Consider the following 20,081-nt stretch of genomic DNA (forward strand, 5'->3'; position numbering starts at 1 on the left):
AAAAGTTCTAAGACTGAACTGCAGGAACTCTCTATTGAGTACAGCACAACAGCTTAACAAGGACTGCCAGGTTAACATAGTAAATACTTCCAAGGAATGACCTTGGAAAAAGGTACACACCATAGAGGAACTACCCAAATCTCAAACAATAGTTTTAGAAAATCTGTGTACATCACTTTTTTCCTTGGAAGTAAATATTACTTTTTTTAATTACTCTTTTTATTAAAATGTTCAGGTACAGTAGAGACATCTTTTAAGGTTTTGCAACTTTTTAAATGACAATAAGCATAGGTAATATGCAAATGCAAATTATGGTTACAGAAAGCACATTAGTTCAATCTTGTAGGGAGTCTGTCTGATTACATCGTATCTTGGTTCCTATTCTCACTATGTACCTTCCCTAATTTCTGCCATCCTCAACTACAGAAGGCTGAGCCGCCCCTTACGTTTACCCTTAATATTGCTCCAGAACATATCCTCAACACCGACAAACAGACTATATGAGATTTCTCCCAACACCGGTATCCATGAGTACTGGTGGTAATAGCTTGTCTGTCGGATTAAGTTAAACAGGCTCAAAGCCCTCCACTGGGATGGAAGGGTTGAGCTATCCCACCCCTCCCCCCCTCACTCAGTTGGATGTACATTGGCTTCCATTTATCTTAAAATAGTAGCGGGGTCCCTGCATATTAAGCATCAATCGTTCCATAGCAAATATATTCCTCAGTCTAGGATTCCACTGGGTGAGTGCTGGCTATTCTGTTTGTTTCCATTTGAGGGCTGTTTTCAGTTTCACTGCTCCCTTGCATTAATGACACATATGCCACTCATCATTAGTCTTCATTAATCTATGTGTTTCCTATTTCATCTCTGTTAACTTGTTCTCTCATCGTGGAAGGGCGAAGTGTCCAACACTCTGGGTGCCTCTGTGTCCCCAAATCTAGTCGAATTGAGAAAAAGTGTGGTAAGAGATCGAGATGGGTCCAATCTCTGCTGCATGGATCATGCTGAAAATTGGGTTACTCAATAGTATGTAATCGATATGGGAATGAGTTTGATGAATATACGAGTAAAATGTGAAAGCGGTGGTTGTAAGGTGTCTCTCGCTAGTCGTCGCTCAAGTCTAGTTCTTCTATGATTGTCTTTAGCCATGTGGAAACGGCTATTGTGTGTGTCCCGTACTTTCTATCCCCATCCCCTTGTGGGCCTCATACCAAATTAAACTCTCCAGTGAGGATAATTCCCCCAGCCCACTCCTGCCATGTCCTCCAGAAAGCAAACACAAAGAGATGATGGACAGAGTGCTGAAACATTTCAAACACTCACCCCTTCACAGGTCTGGGTTGAATCCATCATCTTTCTTTAGCTCACTTCGCCACCTCACTTTAGACCCAGCCATATGCAAATCAGTCTTGATCCTGTGTCTCATGGGAATTGTCCAGCCCGAACTGCCAAGCCAGGCCTTCCCTGAACCAGAAACAGCATCCTGGGACTGGTTTCGGGGTAACACCCCTCTTCAGCCAGGCTAGCTTGAATCCAGTGGCAAAGTGAGCAAGGGTATTCCCAGACGTGGGTCCCGTGCTCTCCATAGCCCTCGTTAAACCAGCACCAGTGGTACCTGACTACTACTATTTTTGCCATGGGCTTCGTATAGTGGGTGTGCAGCAGAAAGTATTCGTTTTCATTGTTTCGTTTAGGGTGCAGGACTCCAGAAAGGCTGGAGTCATTCTTGATCCCCTATGGCAATTACAAAGTCCACAAACCTGCCCTCCTTCAGGCAGCTCTCAGCCCCCGTCTCCGCAGGCCAATTGTGGGGATCATTCCTGGCCTCTCCCAGGCAGGTGATTTCAATTCTGGTTCCATGCGCGATTTCAACTTTGCTCTCCCATTCGGGGGGTCTTGAGCTCAAATTTGCTGTCTGAGAGTTCTCTGATATACTATCTGCAGGCCTGTCTAGCAGGGCCTCTGCAAGCGGTACTTCTGTGACTGTTTGGCATTTGTCTCCCATTTCAAAGAAAAGGCAGAAGAGGCAGGCCCATCTGTAGCGGATGCCGTCTTCTCTGAACCTCTGGGTTATCCGGCTTGTAGTCTGATGCTGAAATGTCAGCTGGGAGACGTCCTGAAAGATTGCGCTGGAGTAGTCTTGGAAACTCACATCTCCTGCCCTTCTAGATCCCTGTAGGAAGTACTGGGTCTCTGCTGCTGTAATTGCCTCCTGAAGCCTGTTTGATGTATTCTGGCAATTCAAATATCAGGGACATTGTCACCCAGTAGAGACGGGAGCATTCCTACCATGATGAGTTCGAGATTTGCATTAAGAACCTCCTCATTCAGAATCCCTGTGCTGAAGATTCTTTCTCCTCAGGTGGTTCTCAAGGTCTTCCAATTAGGTAATGGCACCTTTAAGTTGCTCTTCCAATGTGTGCATTTCTGAATTGGCCCGCCGCTACATTCTCAAGGCATCCTTCCATCCTAGAAACCAGTGTCCCACTGAATCCACATCTGTTCACAGTTCTTTTATTTTGGCTCCTAGGTCCGAGCTCACTTTAGCTCAACTGCTATTAAGGTCTTGTTGTGGTTCATTGTGGAGCTCGATCTTGAAAGACTTTCCAGCAGATCAGCCTTGGTGAGAGCCATGTTGAGTCAAGGGTGATGTCTTAGGTGTTGCAGGTTTTGGCTGGGTTTTGTCTAAGTAGGTAAGGAGACCACCATGGGAGGCTTTCTTCTTCTATGAGGAAATGAAGAGCGTTCCCTCGCCGTGGCCTACATTCCATTTGTATCCAACAGGTTTCATACCGCTCAATGTAGTCACCAGACCCTGGCTGGGTGACCAGTCCCTAATATGTTGCAATGGGGCTCTTTAAGGAGGTTTTTTCTTATGATTCAGGTCATTCAAGAACATGTCAGGCTATTTGGTCCACTCCATGGAGGCTTATGGGGACCTGGTCATAGCATCAAGAGTGACAATGCTTTCTCAGAAAACTGGGCAGCACGTCTGCCTCCGGTGCAGCACCCTCAGGCAGAGTAGGAGAAGCACTAGAAGGCAGTTTTCACTCCTCCCCTTGGGGTATTTTCCTCACTGCTTGCAGGGTCTTTAAGTGTGCAATCTCCCAGCCAACTCCTGCCTGGACTAAACAATCTATACTCACTGTGCCAGGGGGCACTGGAATAGGGGTTGGTATCCAATGAGGCACATTGGTTGTGTTAGCGCTGCTCATTCCTTCAAGGGCAATCTCCAAGCTGTATCTGCTGCTGGCCAAGTGCACCGGTGTGACTCGGCTTGCTCTTCTGCCACTCCCCCTCTTGCAGCTGCACAGATCAGGGGCCCATGGCATCACCCAACATTGTCCTGAGCTAACCAGCTCCTCTCACACGGACCACACTTCACCATCTGAGCAGTCAGGCCTGCCATTGTGGTTTCTTGTGTTTTCTCGTGCTCCTCCGGCTCTGCTTGGGAGGATCTTACTGCCCCCTTTAGACGACCTTCTTTATTGCAGCGCATCTACACACCGCACGGGCAGTGTCCTTCCTAAGCATCAAGAGGTTCCAAAGTTGGATTAACGGCGGCGGGGTTTGTCAAAGCCCCCAGGTCTCTGTCGGTCAGCCGGACATATTTCCCTGCTCTTGCAGACATGATGGTTACATTGAAAATAGATTGCCCCTAGAAGTGAGGGCTAGATGAGTCTCACCGCTCTGTTGGCCACCCCCTGCTTCGGCTTGGGAAGGTGGGCTGTCGGGCATTGGGTGATGGGCCGGTGCCTCAGGGTCATCTGTGGGCTGTTTTTTTAGAGCCTCTGTAAACCGGCACAGAAAAAGGGCTGTCAACCCCGGTCCCCACCATACCATTTTAAAGTGTTGTCAGTTTTATGTGCACTCCCCTGCCATCCTGTCAAAGTGAGGCTGGGGGCCAGGTGTTGTTCTTGCCCTTAGGGTATTCTCACTTCGGCCCCCTGTCCCTTGCTCATTGCACCATCAGGATTCAAGCAAGCCGGGCCGAAGACGGCTGTAATGCCAGAAACCGGTCCCCGGAAGCTTGTTTCCTTTCCAGTGAAGAATTGGCTTGGTAGTTTGGTCTGCCCTGTTCCCATGATGCACTGGGCCAGGGACGGACTAATTTGCATATAGCCAGGTTCTGAACTGGGATGGTGCAGTGAGCTAAAAAACGGTGATGGATCAAGCCCTGATCTGTTGACTGGGTAGGAGTGTTCTGATTAACTCAGATACTCTGTCCATCACCACCCCCTTTTTGTAATTATTTTGGCCACCATGAGTGTGGAAGGGTATGCTCAGACATGAGTCCCTTGCTCATTGCACCATCAGGATTCAAGCAAGCCGGGCCGAAGACGGCTGTAATGCCAGAAACCGGTCCCCGGAAACTTGTTTCCTTTCCAGTGAAGAATTGGCTTGGTAGTTTGGTCTGCCCTGTTCCCATGATGCACTGGGCCAGGGACGGACTAATTTGCATATAGCCAGGTTCTGAACTGGGATGGTGCAGTGAGCTAAAAAACAGTGATGGATCAAGCCCTGATCTGTTGACTGGGTAGGAGTGTTCTGATTAACTCAGATACTCTGTCCATCACCACCCCCTTTTTGTAATTATTTTGGCCACCATGAGTGTGGAAGGGTATGCTCAGACATGAGTCCCTTGCTCATTGCACCATCAGGATTCAAGCAAGCCGGGCCGAAGACGGCTGTAATGCCAGAAACCGGTCCTCGGAAGCTTGTTTCCTTTCCAGTGAAGAATTGGCTTGGTAGTTTGGTCTGCCCTGTTCCCATGATGCACTGGGCCAGGGACGGACTAATTTGCATATAGCCAGGTTCTGAACTGGGATGGTGCAGTGAGCTAAAAAACGGTGATGGATCAAGCCCTGATCTGTTGACTGGGTATGAGTGTTCTGATTAACTCAGATACTCTGTCCATCACCACCCCCTTTTTGTAATTATTTTGGCCACCATGAGTGTGGAAGGGTATGCTCAGACATGAGTCCCTTGCTCATTGCACCATCAGGATTCAAGCAAGCCGGGCCGAAGACGGCTGTAATGCCAGAAACCGGTCCCCGGAAGCTTGTTTCCTTCCCAGTGAAGAATTGGCTTGGTAGTTTGGTCTGCCCTGTTCCCATGATGCACTGGGCCAGGGACGGACTAATTTGCATATAGCCAGGTTCTGAACTGGGATGGATCAAGCCCTGATCTGTTGACTGGGTAGGAGTGTTCTGATTAACTCAGATACTCTGTCCATCACCACCCCCTTTTTGTAATTATTTTGGCCACCATGAGTGTGGAAGGGTATGCTCAGACATGAGTCCCTTGCTCATTGCACCATCAGGATTCAAGCAAGCCGGGCCGAAGACGGCTGTAATGCCAGAAACCGGTCCCCGGAAGCTTGTTTCCTTTCCAGTGAAGAATTGGCTTGGTAGTTTGGTCTGCCCTGTTCCCATGATGCACTGGGCCAGGGACGGACTAATTTGCATATAGCCAGGTTCTGAACTGGGATGGTGCAGTGAGCTAAAAAACGGTGATTTATCAAGCCCTGATCTGTTGACTGGGTAGGAGTGTTCTGATTAACTCAGATACTCTGTCCATCACCACCCCCTTTTTGTAATTATTTTGGCCACCATGAGTGTGGAAGGGTATGCTCAGACATGAGTCCCTTGCTCATTGCACCATCAGGATTCAAGCAAGCCGGGCCGAAGACGGCTGTAATGCCAGAAACCGGTCCTCGGAAGCTTGTTTCCTTTCCAGTGAAGAATTGGCTTGGTAGTTTGGTCTGCCCTGTTCCCATGATGCACTGGGCCAGGGACGGACTAATTTGCATATAGCCAGGTTCTGAACTGGGATGGTGCAGTGAGCTAAAAAACGGTGATGGATCAAGCCCTGATCTGTTGACTGGGTATGAGTGTTCTGATTAACTCAGATACTCTGTCCATCACCACCCCCTTTTTGTAATTATTTTGGCCACCATGAGTGTGGAAGGGTATGCTCAGACATGAGTCCCTTGCTCATTGCACCATCAGGATTCAAGCAAGCCGGGCCGAAGACGGCTGTAATGCCAAAAACCGGTCCCCGGAAGCTTGTTTCCTTCCCAGTGAAGAATTGGCTTGGTAGTTTGGTCTTCCCTGTTCCCATGATGCACTGGGCCAGGGACGGACTAATTTGCATATAGCCAGGTTCTGAACTGGGATGGTGCAGTGAGCTAAAAAACGGTGATGGATCAAGCCCTGATCTGTTGACTGGGTAGGAGTGTTCTGATTAACTCAGATACTCTGTCCATCACCACCCCCTTTTTGTAATTATTTTGGCCACCATGAGTGTGGAAGGGTATGCTCAGACATGAGTCCCTTGCTCATTGCACCATCAGGATTCAAGCAAGCCGGGCCGAAGACGGCTGTAATGCCAGAAACCGGTCCCCGGAAGCTTGTTTCCTTTCCAGTGAAGAATTGGCTTGGTAGTTTGGTCTGCCCTGTTCCCATGATGCACTGGGCCAGGGACGGACTAATTTGCATATAGCCAGGTTCTGAACTGGGATGGTGCAGTGAGCTAAAAAACGGTGATGGATCAAGCCCTGATCTGTTGACTGGGTAGGAGTGTTCTGATTAACTCAGATACTCTGTCCATCACCACCCCCTTTTTGTAATTATTTTGGCCACCATGAGTGTGGAAGGGTACGCTCAGACATGAGTCCCTTGCTCATTGCACCATCAGGATTCAAGCAAGCCGGGCCGAAGACGGCTGTAATGCCAGAAACCGGTCCCCGGAAGCTTGTTTCCTTTCCAGTGAAGAATTGGCTTGGTAGTTTGGTCTGCCCTGTTCCCATGATGCACTGGGCCAGGGACAGACTAATTTGCATATAGCCAGGTTCTGAACTGGGATGGTGCAGTGAGCTAAAAAACGGTGATGGATCAAGCCCTGATCTGTTGACTGGGTAGGAGTGTTCTGATTAACTCAGATACTCTGTCCATCACCACCCCCTTTTTGTAATTATTTTGGCCACCATGAGTGTGGAAGGGTATGCTCAGACATGAGTCCCTTGCTCATTGCACCATCAGGATTCAAGCAAGCCGGGCCGAAGACGGCTGTAATGCCAGAAACCGGTCCTCGGAAGCTTGTTTCCTTTCCAGTGAAGAATTGGCTTGGTAGTTTGGTCTGCCCTGTTCCCATGATGCACTGGGCCAGGGACGGACTAATTTGCATATAGCCAGGTTCTGAACTGGGATGGTGCAGTGAGCTAAAAAACGGTGATGGATCAAGCCCTGATCTGTTGACTGGGTATGAGTGTTCTGATTAACTCAGATACTCTGTCCATCACCACCCCCTTTTTGTAATTATTTTGGCCACCATGAGTGTGGAAGGGTATGCTCAGACATGAGTCCCTTGCTCATTGCACCATCAGGATTCAAGCAAGCCGGGCCGAAGACGGCTGTAATGCCAAAAACCGGTCCCCGGAAGCTTGTTTCCTTCCCAGTGAAGAATTGGCTTGGTAGTTTGGTCTTCCCTGTTCCCATGATGCACTGGGCCAGGGACGGACTAATTTGCATATAGCCAGGTTCTGAACTGGGATGGTGCAGTGAGCTAAAAAACGGTGATGGATCAAGCCCTGATCTGTTGACTGGGTAGGAGTGTTCTGATTAACTCAGATACTCTGTCCATCACCACCCCCTTTTTGTAATTATTTTGGCCACCATGAGTGTGGAAGGGTATGCTCAGACATGAGTCCCTTGCTCATTGCACCATCAGGATTCAAGCAAGCCGGGCCGAAGACGGCTGTAATGCCAGAAACCGGTCCCCGGAAGCTTGTTTCCTTTCCAGTGAAGAATTGGCTTGGTAGTTTGGTCTGCCCTGTTCCCATGATGCACTGGGCCAGGGACGGACTAATTTGCATATAGCCAGGTTCTGAACTGGGATGGTGCAGTGAGCTAAAAAACGGTGATGGATCAAGCCCTGATCTGTTGACTGGGTAGGAGTGTTCTGATTAACTCAGATACTCTGTCCATCACCACCCCCTTTTTGTAATTATTTTGGCCACCATGAGTGTGGAAGGGTACGCTCAGACATGAGTCCCTTGCTCATTGCACCATCAGGATTCAAGCAAGCCGGGCCGAAGACGGCTGTAATGCCAGAAACCGGTCCCCGGAAGCTTGTTTCCTTTCCAGTGAAGAATTGGCTTGGTAGTTTGGTCTGCCCTGTTCCCATGATGCACTGGGCCAGGGACAGACTAATTTGCATATAGCCAGGTTCTGAACTGGGATGGTGCAGTGAGCTAAAAAACGGTGATGGATCAAGCCCTGATCTGTTGACTGGGTAGGAGTGTTCTGATTAACTCAGATACTCTGTCCATCACCACCCCCTTTTTGTAATTATTTTGGCCACCATGAGTGTGGAAGGGTATGCTCAGACATGAGTCCCTTGCTCATTGCACCATCAGGATTCAAGCAAGCCGGGCCGAAGACGGCTGTAATGCCAGAAACCGGTCCCCGGAAGCTTGTTTCCTTTCCAGTGAAGAATTGGCTTGGTAGTTTGGTCTGCCCTGTTCCCATGATGCACTGGGCCAGGGACGGACTAATTTGCATATAGCCAGGTTCTGAACTGGGATGGTGCAGTGAGCTAAAAAACAGTGATGGATCAAGCCCTGATCTGTTGACTGGGTAGGAGTGTTCTGATTAACTCAGATACTCTGTCCATCACCACCCCCTTTTTGTAATTATTTTGGCCACCATGAGTGTGGAAGGGTATGCTCAGACATGAGTCCCTTGCTCATTGCACCATCAGGATTCAAGCAAGCCGGGCCGAAGACGGCTGTAATGCCAGAAACCGGTCCCCGGAAGCTTGTTTCCTTTCCAGTGAAGAATTGGCTTGGTAGTTTGGTCTGCCCTGTTCCCATGATGCACTGGGCCAGGGACAGACTAATTTGCATATAGCCAGGTTCTGAACTGGGATGGTGCAGTGAGCTAAAAAACGGTGATGGATCAAGCCCCTGATCTGTTGACTGGGTAGGAGTGTTCTGATTAACTCAGATACTCTGTCCATCACCACCCCCTTTTTGTAATTATTTTGGCCACCATGAGTGTGGAAGGGTATGCTCAGACATGAGTCCCTTGCTCATTGCACCATCAGGATTCAAGCAAGCCGGGCGGAAGACGGCTGTAATGCCAGAAACCGGTCCCCGGAAGCTTGTTTCCTTTCCAGTGAAGAATTGGCTTGGTAGTTTGGTCTGCCCTGTTCCCATGATGCACTGGGCCAGGGACAGACTAATTTGCATATAGCCAGGTTCTGAACTGGGATGGTGCAGTGAGCTAAAAAACGGTGATGGATCAAGCCCTGATCTGTTGACTGGGTAGGAGTGTTCTGATTAACTCAGATACTCTGTCCATCACCACCCCCTTTTTGTAATTATTTTGGCCACCATGAGTGTGGAAGGGTATGCTCAGACATGAGTCCCTTGCTCATTGCACCATCAGGATTCAAGCAAGCCGGGCCGAAGACGGCTGTAATGCCAGAAACCGGTCCCCGGAAGCTTGTTTCCTTTCCAGTGAAGAATTGGCTTGGTAGTTTGGTCTGCCCTGTTCCCATGATGCACTGGGCCAGGGACAGACTAATTTGCATATAGCCAGGTTCTGAACTGGGATGGTGCAGTGAGCTAAAAAACGGTGATGGATCAAGCCCTGATCTGTTGACTGGGTAGGAGTGTTCTGATTAACTCAGATACTCTGTCCATCACCACCCCCTTTTTGTAATTATTTTGGCCACCATGAGTGTGGAAGGGTATGCTCAGACATGAGTCCCTTGCTCATTGCACCATCAGGATTCAAGCAAGCCGGGCCGAAGACGGCTGTAATGCCAGAAACCGGTCCCCGGAAGCTTGTTTCCTTTCCAGTGAAGAATTGGCTTGGTAGTTTGGTCTGCCCTGTTCCCATGATGCACTGGGCCAGGGACAGACTAATTTGCATATAGCCAGGTTCTGAACTGGGATGGTGCAGTGAGCTAAAAAACGGTGATGGATCAAGCCCTGATCTGTTGACTGGGTAGGAGTGTTCTGATTAACTCAGATACTCTGTCCATCACCACCCCCTTTTTGTAATTATTTTGGCCACCATGAGTGTGGAAGGGTATGCTCAGACATGAGTCCCTTGCTCATTGCACCATCAGGATTCAAGCAAGCCGGGCCGAAGACGGCTGTAATGCCAGAAACCGGTCCTCGGAAGCTTGTTTCCTTTCCAGTGAAGAATTGGCTTGGTAGTTTGGTCTGCCCTGTTCCCATGATGCACTGGGCCAGGGACAGACTAATTTGCATATAGCCAGGTTCTGAACTGGGATGGTGCAGTGAGCTAAAAAACGGTGATGGATCAAGCCCTGATCTGTTGACTGGGTAGGAGTGTTCTGATTAACTCAGATACTCTGTCCATCACCACCCCCTTTTTGTAATTATCCCTGCCTTGTTTGGCCACCGCGACCCCGAAACAGTATCATTTCTCCTACTGGGCCATCACTGTCAGGCCATGGCTGGTGTTGGGAGAGTGGGAGTGATTCAGCGAAAGGCCAGGATAAACATTTTACAGTCAACATATCATTCATAATGGGCCCATGTACACATTCAGATTTCGTGACTGTTTCGCTAGGGGCCAAGTTTTATCTGAATTAGTCAATGTGTAACTAATCTTTACAGGTCAACACTCTTCTGTTGGTCAATTGACCATTAGTCGAGGCGTTGATGATGATATTAACAAATTCATTAATCTATCTTAGAACTTTTCAATATAATGATCACAGACTCCAAGTAAGATTGAATAGATTTTATCTAATAATTCAATCGAAATGAACGCTAATTTGTACAGATTCACCTTGCAAACTCCATCAACTTTCATGGAAGAGAAAAACTAATTTATCAAACAACATTCAAATACACAAATACATTCGACAATCCCAACGCATTAGGAGTGACAGATGAAGAGACAAAAGACACAATAATTCATACTTTGCAGAAGAATATGCATATTTTAAGAAAGAATGATAATTACCAAGGTGAATCAGGAAACCCAACCCCTGGCCAAAAGGATTGGTGGAGGCCCCCTGATTAAGAGTCAGGAAACGAAGACTTTAGGACAGGTGCAGGATAGAATTATACTTACTACACTTCTCTAGAACCCGACGCACCAGAGCGCATCCCTTCTCTTACACTCTCTCCCTCCACGATATTCTTCCGCAAATCGTCAATCTAATCAGGCTGTCTTAAGTATTGAATCTTCCCAGTCTGTACTTGTCCAGCAGCAGCTCTCGCCCCCTCTTCACTCAGCTTCAACGTCTGTCTGCAGCAGCTTCTAACTTAATTCAAAATCACTTAAGCAATACCCTTTAAATTTGCATGTCCCACCCTCACAGGTTGCAAGTATCTGTGAATCATGAACTGTGATTGGGCCAGAGCAAGGGAGTTGTCATCACGTCCTGCGATCATTCCAGAATTCTTAACTAATTGTTTGTTTAATAAACCCTTCCCACTTAATGTATAACATTTTGGGAACACTTCCTTTCACATGCATTCACAAAACCAGATAGATACAAATTTTATATCATTTCTTCAGTTGAAGAACTTTCCCAAGCATCCGTCCTTGGTTCTTGGCAACCGGTCAATTTCCCGGTCAGCAAGTGATCCACGGAATTTAATGCGCAGACTCAACTCAAGTTATGTTTTACCCACCATCTTTTCTTTTAGCTTAACACATCAGGCCCAAACACTATTGAAAAAGGAATCATAAACAGGGGTTAATTTCTCAAAGATGTTATTATCACTGCTTACCACCCACTTCTACTCTATCTCATGTTATTTTCTTCTTTGTCAAGCAAAGCATTAGTAGCGAAAACTTCTTTTAAAATCCGGGCAAACATATGCCCAGCACGCAGTACTTCGAGACCTACAGTTAGTGACTCCTTGCGCATGCCTGAGAGTTTCCCTCTCACATAGGTTAATCACATGATTATTACGCAGTATTAGTTCGCACATGCGCAAGGCCATTTTCGGTTTCAAGCAGGATTTCAGTTACTCAGCTAATTATTTCTTGTTATTTAAGCAAGCAAAAAGCCTTTTTAGTCGTATATGTATGTTGTGTGTATATTAATTCTCTTTTTATTTTCTTATTTCTACTTTTTATTACTTATTAACAAGAGGTTGATTTGAGCAAGTTTTTTTCTTCAAATCCTTGCTCCATCAGGAGTATGCAGGGGCCTCGTAGGGGGGCATTCTTACCTAAGCCCCTCTGGAGTAGCAGCATCAGCCATGTGCTTTTCTAGACCACCCCTCCCCTGCCAGGTCATACCCTAAGGCCATAATGGGAGGAAGGGGAGGTTAGTAAGAGAAGTGGCCTCGTTAGGGGCCAGGTGTTGTCAACTCAGCCCCAGTGTCTTTTAAGCCTCGGTGGGGGGGGGGGAGTGTTTGCAGAGGCCTCGCTGTGAGATCACTTTTCCCAGAGAAAAGAAATGTTTAGGAGGGACCGTTATGGTCTCAGTGCTGCTGACGTTGGAAATGGGGAAGTACAGTGCAGTCTGGCTTCAGCTCAACATCCAGTGGTTCTGGGCAAATCACTTAATCTCATGGTAATTGAATTCACACTATATAAAGCTACAAAAAAACACTAACCATTTGGGAATGTGGGCCACTTTTTTGGGGAGTGCACAGGCCTAATTGTGAGCCCAATCGGACCATGGCCACCCCCCTCCCCGCCAAAAGTAAATATTTATAAGCCAAAGCAGTACTTCAAGAAAGAGCTTCCAATCTATTGATCAAATCTGTTTCCTTCTGGAAGCACTGCAGTTCTTTATAAATAATACAGCAGTTACAAAATCTCAAATTAATTTAAATATTCTCATTACGAGTTAAGGGCTAAATTCCAATCCCTGCACAAAAGGGTTTGCACAGCGATCTGTATTACGAGTTGTGTGCTAATTATCATAACCTCCCAGTTTTCCAGATAAATCCGTCAGGTCAAACCTGACGACATATATCAGGGGAAAAGCCCCAGATGTTAGGCTCCATTTTCCTTTAAAAACTCAGAATAGGAGGTATTTACCACATGTGGTAAATACTTCACCATGGGGTAATAGTATTTACCAGTGTGGTACATAACCCAGTAGTCCAACAAACTCATAATGAGAGCCAAAGTATTTTGAGATAATACATTTCTTTACGTAGTACATCGGTTTGTTATTAAAAAATAAATCAATTTAGCAACACCATAGTAATTTATACAGGGTCACAATGACCTTAAACAATTGTTGATGTTATATCCAAATACTAAACACATCTTCAAAAAGTTTCTCCCAACCTGCAAGCTGTCACCTATCTGCCAGAATGTGAAAATATTGATGTACATGTATAATCCGTTATCATTGTTTATCCCATGGTCGCTTGTATGATGACATCATCAAAAAATCTTTCAATTCAAGGTGAAATCTTTTGGGTAGTATTCGCGGCAGCCATCTTAACACTGATTCCTGTCAAAATCATCATGATCATGGTTTCAAATGTTCCCAATCTTTTCTAAAAAATAATAAATCATGACATCCATTTAAAGTGCCTGGAGCTATCGCGTTCACAGATCTGAAACTAATTTTGGCTAGTATTATGATTCTTTTCATGAGAATATTTCGCTATCCAGAACTCGAGTACAGTATGCATGCATCTGATATTTGCTCTTTCTAACTAACTCTTGCTTTGTTGGACAATGTACAATAAGCCACTTCTGCATTTTCAGTTTCGTTGCATAGTACCTTAACTCAATAGATGTGCCACTCCGTGAACGATTGGCTTGAGATGAAAAGTCTCCATACTGTTCTGATCATTTTGTAAAATGCTCCAATGGTTCATGGAAACTTTTTTTTAATATGTAGGGAATGTATAACTGCATTGTTTCCTCTCGAAAAATGTTGTTTCCTTTTGCAAGATCATCTGTAAGTAACCATGTAAACTGAATTAATATCATATGAACTTACTGTTCACATATATCATATTGTGTACTCATTTGGAAAATGAATTACAGATTTAATAATTAAGCTTACAGTTCTCAGTAGTTTGCTAGTAGCATTAGGTTCATATCCAAGAAGATTCAGAGAGTCCGCCTCCCCCCGTTCAGATCGGAGGCCACCGAAGTCATCTGCGGCGTTCCTCAAGGCTCCTCGCTCAGCCCAACACTCTTCAACGTTTACATGAGCCCCCTCGCAGCCATCGCACGCCAGCACAACCTGAACATCATCTCCTACGCCGACGACACCCAGCTGATCCTCTCCCTCACTAACGACCCCGCCACCGCCAGAGCCAACCTGCACGAAGGGATGACAGACGTAGCCACATGGATGTCGAACAGCCGCCTGAAACTGAACTCGGACAAGACAGAAGTCCTCATCCTGGGATCCTCACCCTCCGCCTGGGACGACTCCTGGTGGCCCCCCGCCCTGGGCAGCGCACCCAAACCAACAGACCACGCACGCAACCTGGGCTTCATCCTGGACTCCTCCCTCTCCATGACCAGACAAGTCAACGCCGTCTCCTCGTCGTGCTTCAACATCCTGCGCATGCTACGTAAGATATTCCGATGGATCCCCACCGAGACCAGGAAGACGGTCACCCAGGCCCTCGTCACCAGCCGTCTGGACTATGGCAACTCCCTCTACGCCGGAACCACCGCCAAACTCCAGAAGAGACTCCAGCGGATCCAGAACACCTCAGCACGACTCATCCTGTACATCCCCCGCCGCAGCCACATCTCCGGACACCTGAGAGACCTGCACTGGCTCCCGGTCAACAAGAGAATCACCTTCCGGCTCCACACCCACGCACACAAAGCCCTACACAACCAAGGATCAGGATACCTCAACAGCCGCCTCAACTTCTACGCTCCCAAACGCCTGCTTCGATCGACCAGCCATGCCCTCGCCGCCGTCCCCCGCATCCGAAGAGCCACCACAGGAGGAAGGTCCTTCTCCTACCTGGCCGCCAAGACTTGGAACTCCCTTCCTACCCACCTCCGCCTGACCCAGGACCACCTCGCCTTCAGGAAGCAGCTCAAGACCTGGCTGTTCGAGCAGTAGCGGACCCCCTCCCCCCAGCGCCTTGAGACCCTCCGGGTGAGTAGTGCGCTATATAAATGCATTGATTGATTGATTGATTGATTGATTATCAATAAAGCAGACTGTGTGAAGAGTATTCTGGAGCAGTGTGCATTCAATAGGAGTAACAAGTCAGTGTCAAATAATTTTCTAAGTACCTGCTGAGTTTGTCTCTGGTGATGAAAATTACTCTATCCTCTTGGAATATATTTCTCAGCAAGGGTTAACGATAATTTCGTCTTATGTTTTTCCAGCATTTTTATATAGCGCACTAGTTGTAGTATTATGCTCACGGGTTAGGTGCAAGTAGTAGTGTAGTTATAGGTGTATGTGTAACCACACTCCAAGCCGTGCCCCTCTGCCCTCCCCAGGCTCCAGAAACTCACAGAGGCTACGCTCCTGTCCGAATTTTATTTCATTTCTATGTGCCAGCAACAGTGAGAAGTGAATAAAGTTATGCTTTATTTTATTTTTGGAGTTACGGACCCCCATTCCGAGTAGGCAGACTTGCAGATTATTTTGTAAATCTAGCTAGGACTCATTCTGATAGCAGTTGACTACCAGCATCCAATATGCAAGTACCCGGGGGCAGTCCCATGTTGGATTAAAATATGTTGCCTCCATCTGGCTGCATTTATGACACTCTTGCACTCTAGCGGGGTCAATTTTGTGTAACATGGCTTGGGTGACATATGATCTATGTATGAAATTGAACTGCATCAGTCCAAACTGAGGATTACTTGCAATAGTATGGGAGAGAGCCAGGGTATCATTCCATTGAGCATCAGTGTATTCTTTAGGGAAAAAGGTTCACTGACACAACATCGATGTAAAACATTTAGATGTTAAAATTATTGAGTAAAAAATAAAGACAACAAAAATATCGACTCCTATACTTAAACAGGTAAGTACAAAAATATCGACCCAAAAATATCGATGTCAAAATTATAGATGTACAAAATATTGACTTTTATATAAATATACAAGAAAATAATATATATTAAATATATGAAATATGAAATATAATTTTAACAAAATAAAAGAAATTCTATATATGTTTACAAAAATATAACAATTAATCTTAGTAAAAAAAGATAAACACAAACATAATAATTTATACATATATATTTACTTTAAAACAATTAATAAACTATTATTTTAAATTCATATTTAAAGTTTAAAATAAATAACAAATAAAATTATATATTAATGATTTAAAATATAAAAAAACAAAAATCTATAATAAAATAAAACATTAAACTATTATAAAATATTAAACTTACATTTCAAAATGCAATCATCCATAAAAGAGAGACCATATATGCATTTAAGCCAGTATTCAAAAAATGAAACGCATAATATTTTGCAACAGCATGCACTGCCAATATTAACACAAACTAGACAATTGATTGAACCTTAAGATACCTTAAACATATACAGAGAAATCAGCGAATATGGCCAAAATAATATTTCATCCTATATCGATTAATACAGCTATGTAACAATAAAATATGAAGTGTTGTGTAGTAAATTAAAGTGCTGATATTACTATAAATAGGATTCAAACATACTGAAAATACCTCCTGAGATATAGGTTAAATTTTTAGATTTTAATCAAAATAGGCTGCCCAAACCCTCTCAAACTTCTTAAGCCCGCCAATTCCCAGTGCAGAGGCTCGTTCACTTTTGTTAACCTGCTTCATTTTCCGGACCCATTCATTTTTAGATGGTGTAAGATACGATCGCCATCTCTGAAGCAAAAGTGATCTAGCAACTGCCATTGCAATATATAATAATTTGATCACCTTGTCTGAAAGAAGAAGATCTGGGTCATAGTCCAACACTATCAGACGAATATTCAAATCTATTGTAATTAAGCATTCGGATTCCAAGTAGTTAAAAATGTCCTTCCAGAACCTCTGGATCAGTGGGCATTGTAATATGATATGTGTCCAGTTGGCTGAGGGATGGTTAAGGCAAAGAAAACATTGCCAAGATTGGTTAGGATAAACCTTAGATAGGAAAAGTGGGGTTCTATTAAGTAGCCATTTGCTAAAAAATAACGTCATTCGCCAATTATCACCCCTTAACGTACTAAAGTTGAGATTATTAACTGTTGACCACATACTTGCTACGATTTCCATCTCCTCATATTTTCCCCATTTAGTTATAGCATTCTCCACAAGATCCATACCCTTGATAGAGGCTAAGCGCTTTTTCCATTCCTCTGGTTTCTTAAATGTAGTATCATCTAATAATTCCTGTACTAAGCATTTCCGTCCGAATCAAGTTTACTCAGAAACTTGCAAAAAATGTTATATGACCCAAGGAAAAGGAAATCGTTTGGAATTAAATGAGACATTTCAGTTATATTCAGCCATCTATCATTCCTTAAGAAATCTGAGATTTTTCCAAAGCCAGCCTTGGCCCATTTTTGTGCAATTGCGGAGGAATCTCTAATCCCAGATAGTGAAATGAGGCCAGATAGCGGAGTTAAGGAGTTAATTACGGGGATTGAATATCTTCTATAAAAAGTCTGACATTTATAGAAAAACCACTGCATACACTTATACCGTACTAGTTTAGGAGATTTTACGATTGTTAGTGGTCAGTGGATCTGATTCTCTTAGCAAATTAAGTTCATAAAGTAATTAATAAAAAGACCTGATTGTAGTTCCGGCTTAAACCTTGACTTATATTGTGCAGAGTATGCAAAATAATAATCCCTAAAGTTAGGGAGAGCTAATCCACCATTTTCCAGCTCCTCATATATAGTGCTAAGTGCAATTCGAGGGACCTTTTGCCCCAAATTAAGGATGTAAACATAGACTCTATTTTAGCAAAGAAAGAGTCCATTAAGACACAGGTAATCGCAGAAAAAAGGAAATTAAATAGCGGAAGAACAGACATTTTAATCAATGAGACCCTCCCCAAAATGGTTAATGTAAGAGAGTTCCATCAAGAGAATAAATCCTGGACTTTTCGCAGAAGTGGGGCAAAGTTTAAATCCTATAATTCGGAAATTTGTGCCATAAAATAAACACCCAGATATCTTTTCGGTTTTATATTCAGACAAGGAAGAATATCGAGATGTAAATCCGTCGGCTCACAACTACACTGCATAATTTCTGTTTTTTTTTTTATTTGTTTTTATATCCGCCGAGCAACTCAAATTGCTCGAAAATCTCAAAGGCTTTTGCTTGCACCTACTTCCCAGACTTTATAATGAGAATGTTATCGTCTGCCTAAAATTTCAATTTTCCCATAGTTGGCAGTGGAGGGCAATTATCCAAACTGTTCCTAATGGCTATCGCCAATGGCTCGATAAAAAAGGCGAATAACACCGGAGACAGTGGGCAGCCTTGTCTAGTCCCCCATTTAACATTGACTTGGCCGACCTCCGAGGCATGATGATAATGTTGGCTTCTGCATTCAAGTATAATTTCTGAATCAGCGCCGAAATTTTGGGAGGTATGCCGAAATTTGACAGAATAAAACATAAATGTCTCCCAAACAACTAGGTCAAATGCCTTCTCGGCGTTTAATAAGAGGACTAGAGCTGGTATCTTCCAAGTCTCAAAATAATCAAGTGCTTCCGCTAGATAGTGCGTATTGGTGCTGAGCTGCCTCCCGGCGATAAAACCATTTTGATCAGGATGGATCAGGTCCGGGGCAATTCGATTAAATCGATTAGCTAACAGTTTAGTAAATATTTTATAGTCAGATTTTAAGAGCGTGATGGGGTGATAAGAATTGGGATCTTCACTATCCTTTCCTTTTTTTAAAAAGCTGACTATATTCCTTTTTCTAAATGAAAATGGTATTACCCCACCCTCTAAAATTGAGTTAGCAATCAGCAAATGATAATCGGAAATAGTGCTCGAAAAGGTTTTTAAAAATTCAGCCGGGAAGCAATCTGGGCCATGAGCTTTGCCCTTCTGGAGATTTTTAATAACCGCCCCCAGTTCTTCTTTGTGAAAGGACTCACCATACTAATTTTTTCAACGTCTGAAAGTACGGGCAAATCATATCTCTGAAGAAACTCTCTCAAAGATGTCCTGTCAATAAATTGTTTTTTAAATTTTAAAAAAAGATGTCCTGTCAATGGGCTGTTGTTGGCCATATATATTCCTATAATGTTGTGACCTTATATCCCCTATAACTCCCGGGTCATCAGAATGGATACCGGTTATTGGACATCTCAGTGCATTTATCTGATTGGTTACTGCCTGCTCCCTGGCCTGCCACACGAGAAACTTCTCGGTATAATTACTCTCTCCATAGACCTTTTGCCTATGGTGCTGATAAAAAGATTCACTTTTAACATAATATTTTTCACTAACATCCTGTTTAGCCTGATCAAGCTGCCGCTGGTTAAAAGCATAAGGGCTACTGAGAAATGTATCAAAAGACGTTTGCACTTTCTGCTCTAAAATTTGCTTCCCTTCCTTAACTTTCCTTGAATTATCTGCATCTTTGCCAATGGCTAGCCCCGCACGTAAGCTTTTTTTTTTTTACGCCCATTTTTATTAGCACTAATACCCCCCTAGAGTAGGAAGAGTAGGATGAAGCCACCCTAGTACTTGCCCAACGTGTACCCATGCTCTTAGCCGAATCCACTGTGAGGTGGGTCTCCTGCAGCAGGGCCAATTGCACTCCCAGCCGATCTAAATATGCAAAAACTGATCTAATCTTTTTTGGGGAATTCAGCCCACGCACATTCCAGGTTAGGAAGCGAACAGTATTATCCACCCCCATCAGAGTTCCGTAAGGTTGCTGCATGTTCCACCATAACCTCCAGGCCATTCAATAAAAATCGAGCCATTACACGCATAGTGCCAATATATCAACCACATCATCTCATACCATTTCAGGATACCTATCACAGCCTTGAACCCCCCAACGACCCAAGCCCACACCCCCCTCCCACTTCAGCACCCCCAACTCGCCAAAGCCATCCCAACCCTGAGCAATCCCACCCCAACCCAACA

General features: G+C 44.9%; 1 protein-coding gene across 1 annotated transcript in view; it reads left to right on the forward strand.

Moving 5' to 3' along the window:
• CNGB1 (cyclic nucleotide gated channel subunit beta 1) overlaps nt 1–20,081 on the forward strand; it is a 1,191,945-nt gene that overhangs the window by 1,023,191 nt on the left and 148,673 nt on the right.

This window comes from Lissotriton helveticus, chromosome 12 (assembly GCF_964261635.1).
Source record: "Lissotriton helveticus chromosome 12, aLisHel1.1, whole genome shotgun sequence".
NCBI classification, from domain to species: Eukaryota; Metazoa; Chordata; class Amphibia; order Caudata; family Salamandridae; genus Lissotriton; species Lissotriton helveticus.